Raw genomic sequence first — 10,796 nt, 5'->3', positions numbered from 1 at the left:
ACACGCTATATCGTTAGGATTTCCCCGCCACCTTACTCACCGTTCTCCTCTGCTCCAAGCGCACCAAGCTTTGTTCCGATCGGTGAAATATTAGAAAAGTTATGAATGTTTAAAAAAATCATGGGATCAGCAGATTGGTCTTCTCACCTGTCAGTCACCATGGAGGTAATGCCCCTTCCAGGGGCGAGGAGAATAAAGCCTCGGAAGGTGTGAGTGTGTGTGTGAGTCCGGAGGTCGCGCTCAATCCAGAGGTCGAACTCATTCTGGAAGTCGTGTTCAGTCCAAAGGTCACTCTCAGTCCAGAGGTCGCGCTCAGTCCAGAGGTCGTGCTCAGTCCAGAGGTCATGCTCAGTCCAGAGGTTGCGCTCATTCCGGAAGTCGCGCTCTGTCTAGAGGTCTCTCTCAGTCTAGAAATCGGACCTGAGTCCAGAAGTCGGACCTGAGTCCAAGGCCGCATTCAGTCCAGCAGTTGGGAGTGAGTATAATCAAGAGAGTTTTACTGTTGTATGTCCCGGATGTGTGTGTGTGTGAGATGGAGGGTGTGTGTGTGTGAGTGTGTGAGAGATGGAGGGTGTGTGTGTGTGAGTGTGTGAGAGATGGAGGGTGTGTGTGTGTGTGTGATGGGAGGTGTGTGTGTGTGTGTGTGTGTGTGTGATGATGTGTGTGTGTGTGTGTGAGATAAAGGGTGTGTGTGTCCCTCAATAGCAATAATGTCCTTCCTCAAATTAGGAGACCAAAATTGCTCCAGGTGTGGTCTCACCAGGGCCATGTACAACTGCAAAGGGGCCTCATTGCTTCTATACTCAAATCCTCTTCCTCTGAAGGCCAATATGACATTTGCTTTTTTCACTGCCTGCTTTACCTGCATGCTTCATTTCAGTGATTGATGTACAAGGACACCCAGGCCTTGTTGAACCTCCCTTTTCATAATCTGACACAATTCAGATAATAACCTGCCTTCTTGTTCTTATTAATGCTCATTAATTTCATTAACTTGAATGCCTTTTTGATGCAATGGAAGGATTTTTTTCTGTAGCCTGTCAAACACGGCTGCAATACTTTGAAATTGCATATTTGCAGGGTTTGTGGAACTGAAGTATGATGTGTAGATCTGAAATCATTGGCATATCGAGACATCCTTGCTGCTTGTAACCATATTGGAATCAGAATAGGATCCAATTCTTTATACTGGCACATCGATTATTTACAATATCTTACAATAACTGTTCTTGTTCTTTCAACATTCATGCAGTGTCCCTACTTTCTGTGGCTACCAAAAAAACCAAAAAAACAAACGTGTAGTAAGTTGTCATACATGGTAAATGGCCATTATTAACCTTTAAATCCGGTTACATGTTCCACACCACATCCAATATTCAGGAGGAGCAATCACAATCACGCAATCACAATCACAATAATACTTTATTACCCAATATGTTTTGCAACATATACGGGGAATTTCATTTGCCAAGTCAATCATACAAATAAAAAGCAACGGAACACAAAAAACCCAATTAAAAAATAAAAATGTTTTAATTTTATTTTTATTAGAAGTACGGTAAATTACAATACTACACAACACATATATCTTAATACATTTTTTGTACCGCTTCATTTTTTTTTGAGCTTTAAGAAAAAGATAGAAGTAAAGAAAGTAAAGAAAGTGCGCAAGAGTCGTGAAGTGCAAGAGTGTTGGGAAAAGAAAGCCCCTTAGAAAAGAAGTTAGAGAAAGAAGTAAAGTGAGAAAGTAGACCCTAGAAAAGAAAAAAAAAGAAAATAGGAACAATCGCTCTATTATAACATTAAACTCCGCAGAAAGGGGACTACCAACCAAGTCTGTTTTTGTTGTTTTACCTCCCGTTACCAGGTCCTGATACCATTTATTTATCTATTTATTTTTTTAAATTACTATTGCACCTCATACTTGTAATAGGTCCAGAAACATAGACCACGTCTTTTGGAATTGGTCTGCTTTACCTGCTAAGAGGAATCTCATCTCTTCCAGATGTAATGTTTCAAACATATTTGATATCCACATTTTTATTGTTGGTGTGGGCGCATTTTTCCAGAATTTAAGTATAAGCTTTTTTCCCATTATTAGCCCGTAATTAAATACAATACAATTTAACCTAAACATCCATCACAGTGACTCCTCCACATTCCTCACTGTGATCTAAGGCGAAAAAAAGTTCGATCTCTTCCCTTTGCTCTCCCGCTGTCGGGAGCCTCGAGCCCTTCATTGACGGGATGCTCTTGACTTGACAGCCGGCGGCGGGCCCTCTGTGTCGAGATAATCAGCTCCTGCATCGGGGGGATGTCCGCTCCCCCGCGGCAGACGTTCAAACCCCGCATCGGGACTGGTCGAAGCTTCTGCGATGTTGGAGCCCCCGACATCCACGGCCTCTCCCAAGACTGAGAGCTGCCGATGTAAAGTCCGCAGGCCGTGGTTGGAGTGATCCCAGGTAAGTGATCGACTCCGATGTAAATCCACGGCCCGCGGTGGGGCCCAAGGTCATTCCGAGAAGGCCTCCAACTCCATCGATGGTAGGTCGCAGAGTGACCGGAGAATACGATCCGAAAATTAATCGCATCTCTGGCCAGGTAAGAAACTGAAAACAAATTTTCCATTGACCACTCCCCCTCCCCCACATAAAACAAACTTGAGAACGTTTACACAAACTTTTAACACACACTAAAAATGAAAAGAAAAAGACGAAAAAACAAGCAAACTGTTTTTTTTTCTTTTTTTTTCTTTTACACACACTACAATAAAAAAGCAGAAACCACCATAAATACAAAAAACATATATCCATAATAAACTACGAAAAAAAACAGACTGTTTGGCGGCGGGGGAACTCCCTCAGGGTAAACAAGCAAACTGTTGGCGGGGAAGCCATCATGCGGCACCCCTAGTGGAAGACAGTATAACGCCAAGGCACTACTATATGCACACATTTATGAAAGCTATCATGTATGGATTTCTGCTCCCTGCAGTACCACCTCAAATATTATCTCCTTAAAAAAAAATTAACCCAAGGATTTGGGCATTTATGATAATTGCCCTTTTCCTGGGAGTGTGCTATGGGTTTTCTTACCACCTATTGACAGCAGTTTGTTACAACCGAGTTACGTGTTAGGCCAGGTCAGAGGACAGTTCTTAATTAGTAAGGGTGTGAAGGGCTATGGGGAGTAGGCAGGAGAGTGGGGTTGAGAGGGAGAGATAGATCAGCCATAATTGAATGGCGGATTAGACTTGATGGGTCAAAAGGGCCAATTCTACTCCTAGAATTTATGAACCTGAAGTTAAGATCTGGGATACACCCAGGTTTTGCCACAGTTTTTCTCCACTCAGTGGCACAGATGAACAGTTTTTTTGTAACATTGAAAGCAAGTCACTGTTGCACACATCTTTTTTTTTTAATTTTAAGGTTTTTGAAAAGTTTATTTAAATTCTTGAACTGCTTATTAATGTCTAATGTTTTATGTGTCATTTCTAACTGTCACTGTATGCCATGCATGCGGAGCACCAAGGCAAATTCCTTGTATTTGAATACTTGGCCAACAAACGTATTCATTCATTCATTCATATTCATTCATTCAATGAGGACAGAGATATTATTCTGTAAAAAGAGAATGGCCACTTAAGATAAAGTGATGCACTTAAAGAGAGAATGGAGTGGTTGATACCAATAATACTAGGTCAACATTGTAGGTTTTAAAGAACATGTTAAGGTAGAAAAGGACATTTTAGGAAGGTTTTATTCCAGACTTGGAGGCTTAGCAGCTGAAACCATGGGCACCAAATTAAAGGATAGGGAAACATTTTCTGGCGAGGATTAAAAAGTAAACGTGTGGCTGCAAAAATGAAAACCTACTCATGGCAGGACATTTTTTAAACATGAATCTGGCAATTTACTAATCTGCAGTCTAGTTTTGGTTGTCATAGTGACAGACTGCATATGCTGCCCAGATGTTCAATCTGCTACTTATTGTTCAGAACTGAATCTTTCTGAATTGGTTCAGATTTTACCAGAAAATACTGCACCATGTTTCTTTGTACTCCCATACTTATTTTATAATGAAGTGTGTAACATCTCTCAGAACAATTCTCTAGGGAATGTGCCTGACAATGAGCTGTAGTCACACAGAAAGGTCATTAAATGTTTTCTGGATTTCGATTATGTATCTCTTTTCAGCCTTAGAATTCAGCAATTGCTACCTTACTAATGGCCTCCAAGTTGTAATTGTGGCATTTAATGCAGTATAATTTATCTTTATTTAGTTCCCAGCAAGGAAGGAAGCTTATGCTTCTGTGAAGAAAAATGGCACATACCAGATTTAAAACATACATCTTGAAAATTATATTGGTGTAGAACATGTGTGGGAAGAAACTGTAGATGCTGGTTTACATCGAAGATAGACCCAAAATGCTGGAGTAACTCAGCGGGACAAGCAGCATCTCTGGAAAGAAGGAATGACAGGAAGACCCCATTTCGACCCCAATACGTCACCCATTCCTTCTCTCCAGAGATGCTGCCTTATGTCATGGAATGGAGGAAAATGGGAGTCAACCAGTTAACAGCCAAAGAATTGTATCATAAATATAAAATGTTCAGAGGATGGTGACAGGGGGATGTTAATTTTGGCAAATTTTGATGTGGAACTTAGAATACTCCAGGAGTAGTTGGGTATGCAAGGAAAGTAGGTAGGAAACAGGCAGGAGCATATAAAGTCTTATTTTGAATACAAGCATAAGGCACAGAAATGAACCTTAATGGCCGGTTCTCACGGTGCGACCTGACGCAAGATGTCACCAGAGTGAAGTGGTCGTGGTCCAGCACGAGTTCCGCACGATATAAGGGGGGGTAGATAAAGAGTTCCCACGGTACTCGGCAATTCTGTCATTTGTGCGAGTGACTTGTCCGTCTCCCGATCTTTCCCGTTAATCGTGAATGACCATTGTGGACTGTAGTGTAGTTAATCACGTGGCACAAATGATGTCACTTTTTTTCACACACTATATAAATATCCTCCGTTCGTAGAATTGGCTCATTTGCAGACATGCCTATACAAAGTTGGTTCGAGTACAGGCTGGTTGTTATTTTCATTGTCTGTCTGTCTGCCACTACTTTTACATTGCAGCTGCAGGGAACAGACAGACTTATAAGATAAATTAAAGGTAACTGCAAAAACAGCACTTTTACATCTGTAGCATTGTATGTTTTTAAATCATGGATAACATTAAATTGTTCTCCTGTACATAAACTAATATATTGTTATAGTTACTCACATGAGCACCGGGGATGAACTCCGCAGCCTTCGTCTCCAGCAGGTTGCGCTTTCTCTCCCTATTTCTATAATCCTCTCTGGATTTGTCATAGATAATCTCATTGTATTGGTACCACTCCACCAGTTCCCCCTCTTGTTCCCTGTTAAAGTTATATGGCCTTACCTTCTGCCATCTTACCTTTATGTTATTGTCTGCTGAGGATATTGGGGAGGCAACAGCTACTGGGGAGGCAATCTCAAACCCGCTTGATCACCCTCTGCCTGCTCCAAGGAGCCCACAGGCAGTGGTATCTCTGGCATCTCCTCTTGCCTCTCCACCTGTCTCTCTTGCTGAGTCTCCTCCTCATTTACCTGCATGGCTAAAAACTTTCTGACTTTCTTTGACCCCTTTCTTTGCGCTTTTCTGAGAGGCATCTCTGCAAGTCTTTTTACTGTGAAAAAGATTCTCAAACAATGACAATTAGGTGGGACGTCCTCGATGGACACATGGTCCATTGGCGATATTGAGACCACCTTTTTTACTCACCTTATGTCCCTTCTGTCAAGCTTCCGGGTTTACCGTTCGCAGGAGTTCCCACGGTACCCGCAAGAGTCATTACGGATATCGCACGAATATCGCACTGGCATCTGCGTACATACAATGTTACAACGCTGCTCAAGTCACTCTTGGAGAAATTCAAAAATGTTTGAATTTTCTCCCGACCTTACAAAGTTACACGACTACCTGCCGTTAGCGCCACGGAGGTCCTCGGTGGTCCACGAATGCCGTACTGCTATCGCAAAAGGTTCCCACGATGTTAAACTCTTGTTAAGTCTTGCTTCAGGTCGCACCGTGAGAAAGCCCTTTAAACAGTGCAATTTTAAAAGGAATTAAAACACTTGAATACGGATCTTTAAAGAAGGAATTCTATAGATCAGATGTTATTATGTAAACAATGGTATAAAAAACATTTGGATTTAAAAACTCAAAGCAAATCTTTGGCTTTGATAAAAAAAAAACATCTATTGATGCTCCTGAACACATCATCAGTGATGTAACCTGGGGTCATTGGGTGTTTTGGGTCTTTCAAAATCAGACACCCTCATTCAGACCACGACCTGTGTTCAGGTGGCATTCGCTCCTCCCCATGGACCTCCTCTCCTGATCCAGAGCCATCTCGAGGCCTTCTCCGTGGCCTCTGTGGTGTTCTTGATGTCTCTTCTCCTCTCCATTCCATTGATGCCCAGTGCACTCAAGGCTTTGTAGAGCGATTGCCCCTCAAAATCCCTGCAGCCAACCTCGATGGGCATACACCTTGCCTTCCAGTCCTGCTTACGACCAGCTTGGTCATCTTCCTCACGTGGTCATCTTCCTCTCGTGGGCCTCAACCAGACGGTCCTCCCACGGCACTGTCAGTTTCAACAAGACGATGTTTTTGGTTGCCTCTGAGACCAGGAAGATGTCTGGCCTCTGGGTGGTCGTGGCAATGTGATGTGGGAACTTCAGCTGTTTCACCAGGTCTACGGAAAGCTGCCAGTCCTGACGGATTCCTGGCTGCTGTGGTTCTTGGCAGCTGCACTCCCGGCCTTCACGAAGGTGATCATCTGGGTGGTGGGGCGTTCTCATCTACAGCTGCTGATTCCCATGCTGATGGCTTCTGCAATGGGTTTGAGAACCTGGTCGTGACGCCATGTGTACCGGCCCTTCCCAAGACCCTTTGGGCAACAGCTCAGGATGTGTTCCAACGTCCCCTTGCCTGAGCATTGCGGGCAATCCGGAGATTCCGCTTTGTCCCAGATGAAGAGGTTCGATGGTCTGGGCAGGCCATCACACACTGCCTGGACCAGGAACTTGATGCGCTGTGGTTCAGCCTGCCAGAGCTCAGTCCATGTGACTTTTCGGTTCATGGCCTGCTCCCTCCTTGTCCAGGCTCCCTGCTGCCTCAATCCAACTGCTCTGGTGGGCCTCTCCTCCTTCCCCGCTGCCCTCACTTCCTCCTGGACCAGCCTGCGCCTCTCCTTCCCCTTGGCCTTGCCAAACTGGAGAGTTGGGAAGATTCCCTAACCAGCTCTTCCCCGAGTCACTGCTCCCACCAGGACTCTGTGGCGTACCGAGATTCCGCTTGCAGCACGGCTTCGCCGACTCTCCACTTCCTCCCAGTTTTCACCTCCCCCCCTGCCTGAGCCACCTTGGGGTCGCTGGAGTCCCTGTACAGCATCACCTCTCTGGCCCGAGTCACCTTGAATTCCTCCTCCAGGGACTTCAGGGGCAGCTGGAGCTTAGTGTTATTTCCATAAAGGGTGATGCTGCTAAGGCTCCTGGGCAGTCCCAGCCACCTCCTGAGAAAGCTGCTGACTTTCCTCTCCAATCTCTCTACGATGGATATTGGGACTTCATAGACAAGATGTGGCCAGAGTATCCTTGGCAGGATACCATGCTGGTAAATCCATGCCTTGAACTTGCCAGGAAGCCCCGACCAGTCCACTGCTCTCACCCAACTCTCCAGCTCCTGACAGGTTGCCTGGACAGATGCTGTATCCTTCAGGCTGCTATTAAACACCTTGCCAAGACTCTTCACTGGCCTTTCGGAGACAGTTGGGATTGGTGTCCCCTCGATGCTGAAGCGGAACCTGTCCATGACTTTGCCCTTCTTCAGCACCAGTGACCTTGATATTCCTGGCTTAAACCTCATCCTTGCCCATCCAATCAGTTTCTCCAACCCATGCAGGATCCACCTGCCTCCTGGCACTGTCTCAGCGGTGACAGTCAGGTCATCCACGAAGGCTCTGATTGGTGGTTGGCGCATTCCTGACTTGGTCCGAGGGCCCCGGCACTCTGGCTCAGCAGACTTGACGATCATGTTCATCGCCAAGGCAAAAAGGATCACAGAGGTGGTACAGCCTGTGATGATCCCAACCTCCAGTCTGTGCCACTCTGATGTTACTGACCTTGATGAGACTCTCATGCTGAACTGGTTGTAATAGTCTAGGATGAGATCTGCCACTTGGCTCGGCACGTGATGCTTGGCCATGACTGTCTGGATCAGCTTATGTGGGATGGAGCTGTAGGCATTGGCCAGGTCAAGCCAGAGCACTATCAGGTCTCCCTTGTTCTCCCTGGCTTCTCTGATGAGCTGGGTCACCACTCCCGTGTGCTCTAGACACCCCGGCACTCCAGATAAGCCTCCCATTGCATTGAGCTGTCGATGTAGCCATTGCTGGAGAGGAAGTTGGTCAGCCGCCTCGCCACTATGCTGAAGAAGATCTTGCCTTCAACGCTTTGCTGATGGGGATCTTCTTGGAATCTTCTTCCTTTGGGATCGAGACTCCTTCAGCGAATCGCCACTGCTGCACCACTTTTCCTCTCCTCCAGATGACTTTCAGGATTTTCCACAGCCATTTCAGTAACAAGGGCAGTTCTTGTAGACCCTGTAGGGGACTCCGCTCAGACCAGTGGCTGAGCCAGATCTTGCTTTCTTCACAACGTCCTGGACCTCTTTCAGGAGTGGCTCTCAACTATAAAACACCTTGATGGGTGGAGGTGGTTTTATCAGGATGTTGCACTGGCCCAGATCCTGCTGCCTGACGGGGTCACTGTAGGTCGTCTGGATGTGCCGGATAGAGCAAACCAAACTCCCACTGCGCTTCTGCCCTAGCAGTTGTTTGGTGAAGCCGAAGGGGTTGGCTATGAACGATGCTCGCTTCCTGGCTCTTTCCTTCCGGCGTCTTTGGTGCCACTCAGCTCGACTGAGGGTCAGTAGCTTCTTCCTCAGGATGGTTTGCAGTCAGCCAAGGGGGGATGTTGCTCTTCACTGGCCTCTTGATACTGCTTCTTGAGGGACTTCAGCTCCTGCCGGATCTTGTGGATCTTCATTGATCGTTGGTTCATGGTGAAAGGTGTTCTGGTCGGCTTCTTCTCCACTGCTCCAAACCTTTCCCCAGCTAGGCTGAAGATGATTGTTGTCATCGTCCACAGCCTTTGATCCACGTCTCCCTTCCCTGATGTCTCTAGCACCTTGTCGGCGCCCTCGTCGAACTGATGCCAGACTGCTGTCTTGCAGGCCTGAGGCCATCTGACTTGAACCTTCTCCGAGGTCTGTTCTGAGGGGCAAGTTGCGCCACTTGGAAGCTTCGGGCTCTATGGGGTGATTCCGGGCCTGGCTCCTCCTGCGTCTCACCAGATAAAATACCTGTGTGATGTGACACTCCCTCTACCTCCAAACACTTCATCCGGGACTGGTGAATCTTCAGGCCTCGGCTGTTCTTGCAGATCTTTCTACATCTGCATTTGATACTCATAGTCCGTTGTCCATTGCCGTTAGTCGTTAGCCTTTGATCCGTCAAATTGGGGTGCTCATTCTCCCCCCTCTCGTGCACCCCTGGGGATATTTTTCCATACGTTTTTCTGTAGCGTGATTAGGGTCTCCTCCTCTCAGAGGATGCGGTTTGGGCTGCCATCCTGCCCCGCCCTGGTTGCCATCTTTCCGAGCTGTCCACTGTCTCTCCAGTCATCACCACCCTATTCTTGGTTGTCAACCAGTCTAGTATAGTATAGTATATCTTTATTGTCATTTTCCTGAGTACTCACATACCCAGAGGAAACAAAAAAACATTGCTCAACCAGTGTCCATTCAGTGTGCAGTAAAAAATAAATAGAAATAAAAATACATATATCATGAACAAATTAAACACTCTACTCTCTACTAAACATCAACAGGCGTTCCGATCGGCAGCGGCACGATAGTGGCTCTGCTGCAGTGTGTCCAGGTTGGTGGTTGGTGCGTGATACTTTGGCAGGGGGCAAAGTCCGTTTATCAGTCTTATAGCCTGCGGGAAGAAGCTGAGGAGCATCCTGCTGGTTTTGCAGCTAATGCTCCTGTACCTCTTCCCAGATGGCAGGATGGAGAATATGTGATGCGATGGGTAGTAGGGGTCTTTGATGATGGAAATGGCTCTGCTGATACAACTCTTCCTGTATATGTCCAGCAGGAAAGGAAGTGGAGCACCAATAATCCTGCTGGCGGTCTTCACAATCCTGTTAGTTGGTGCCGTTCGTACGCCTTGCAGCTCCCGGACCAGGAAGTGATGCCGTAGGTTAATGTGCTCTCGATTGTCCCCCTATAAAAAGTTCGTAAGCGTGTAGTGGGGAGACCTGCTTTCCGTAGTCTTCGGAGAGGGTGTAGTCGCTGCTGGGCTCTCTTGACCAGTGCTGTGGTGTTGGTCGTGGACGTCAGGTCATCTGACAGGTGGAGACCTAGGAACTTCACACTGCTGACCCTTTCCACATCAGCTCCATCGATGTGCAGAGGTGTATGGTGTTGTTTTCCCGCCCTCCTGAAGTCAACCACCATCTCCTTAGTTTTTCCCACGTTGAGAATGAGGTTGTGGGATTTGCACCATCCTGTGAGCAGCTCCACCTCCATCCTGTACGCCGACTCATCATTGTCACTGATGAGACCCACCACTGTTGTGTCATCAGCGAACTTGTTGATGAAGTTGTTGTTGAGTCTGGCAGTACAGTCGTGTGT

At 46.4% G+C, this 10,796-nt stretch overlaps 1 pseudogene; it reads right to left on the bottom strand.

The window, feature by feature from the left end:
- Nucleotides 1-5,568: 5,568 nt before the first annotated feature.
- Nucleotides 5,569-9,567, bottom strand: LOC129699884 (uncharacterized; annotated as a pseudogene).
- Nucleotides 9,568-10,796: the final 1,229 nt, after the last annotated feature.

Source organism: Leucoraja erinacea, chromosome 1 (assembly GCF_028641065.1).
Source record: "Leucoraja erinacea ecotype New England chromosome 1, Leri_hhj_1, whole genome shotgun sequence".
Lineage (NCBI taxonomy): Eukaryota > Metazoa > Chordata > Chondrichthyes > Rajiformes > Rajidae > Leucoraja > Leucoraja erinaceus.
Note: the sequence above shows the minus strand (reverse complement) of the source record. Positions and strands in the feature narration are given on the sequence as shown.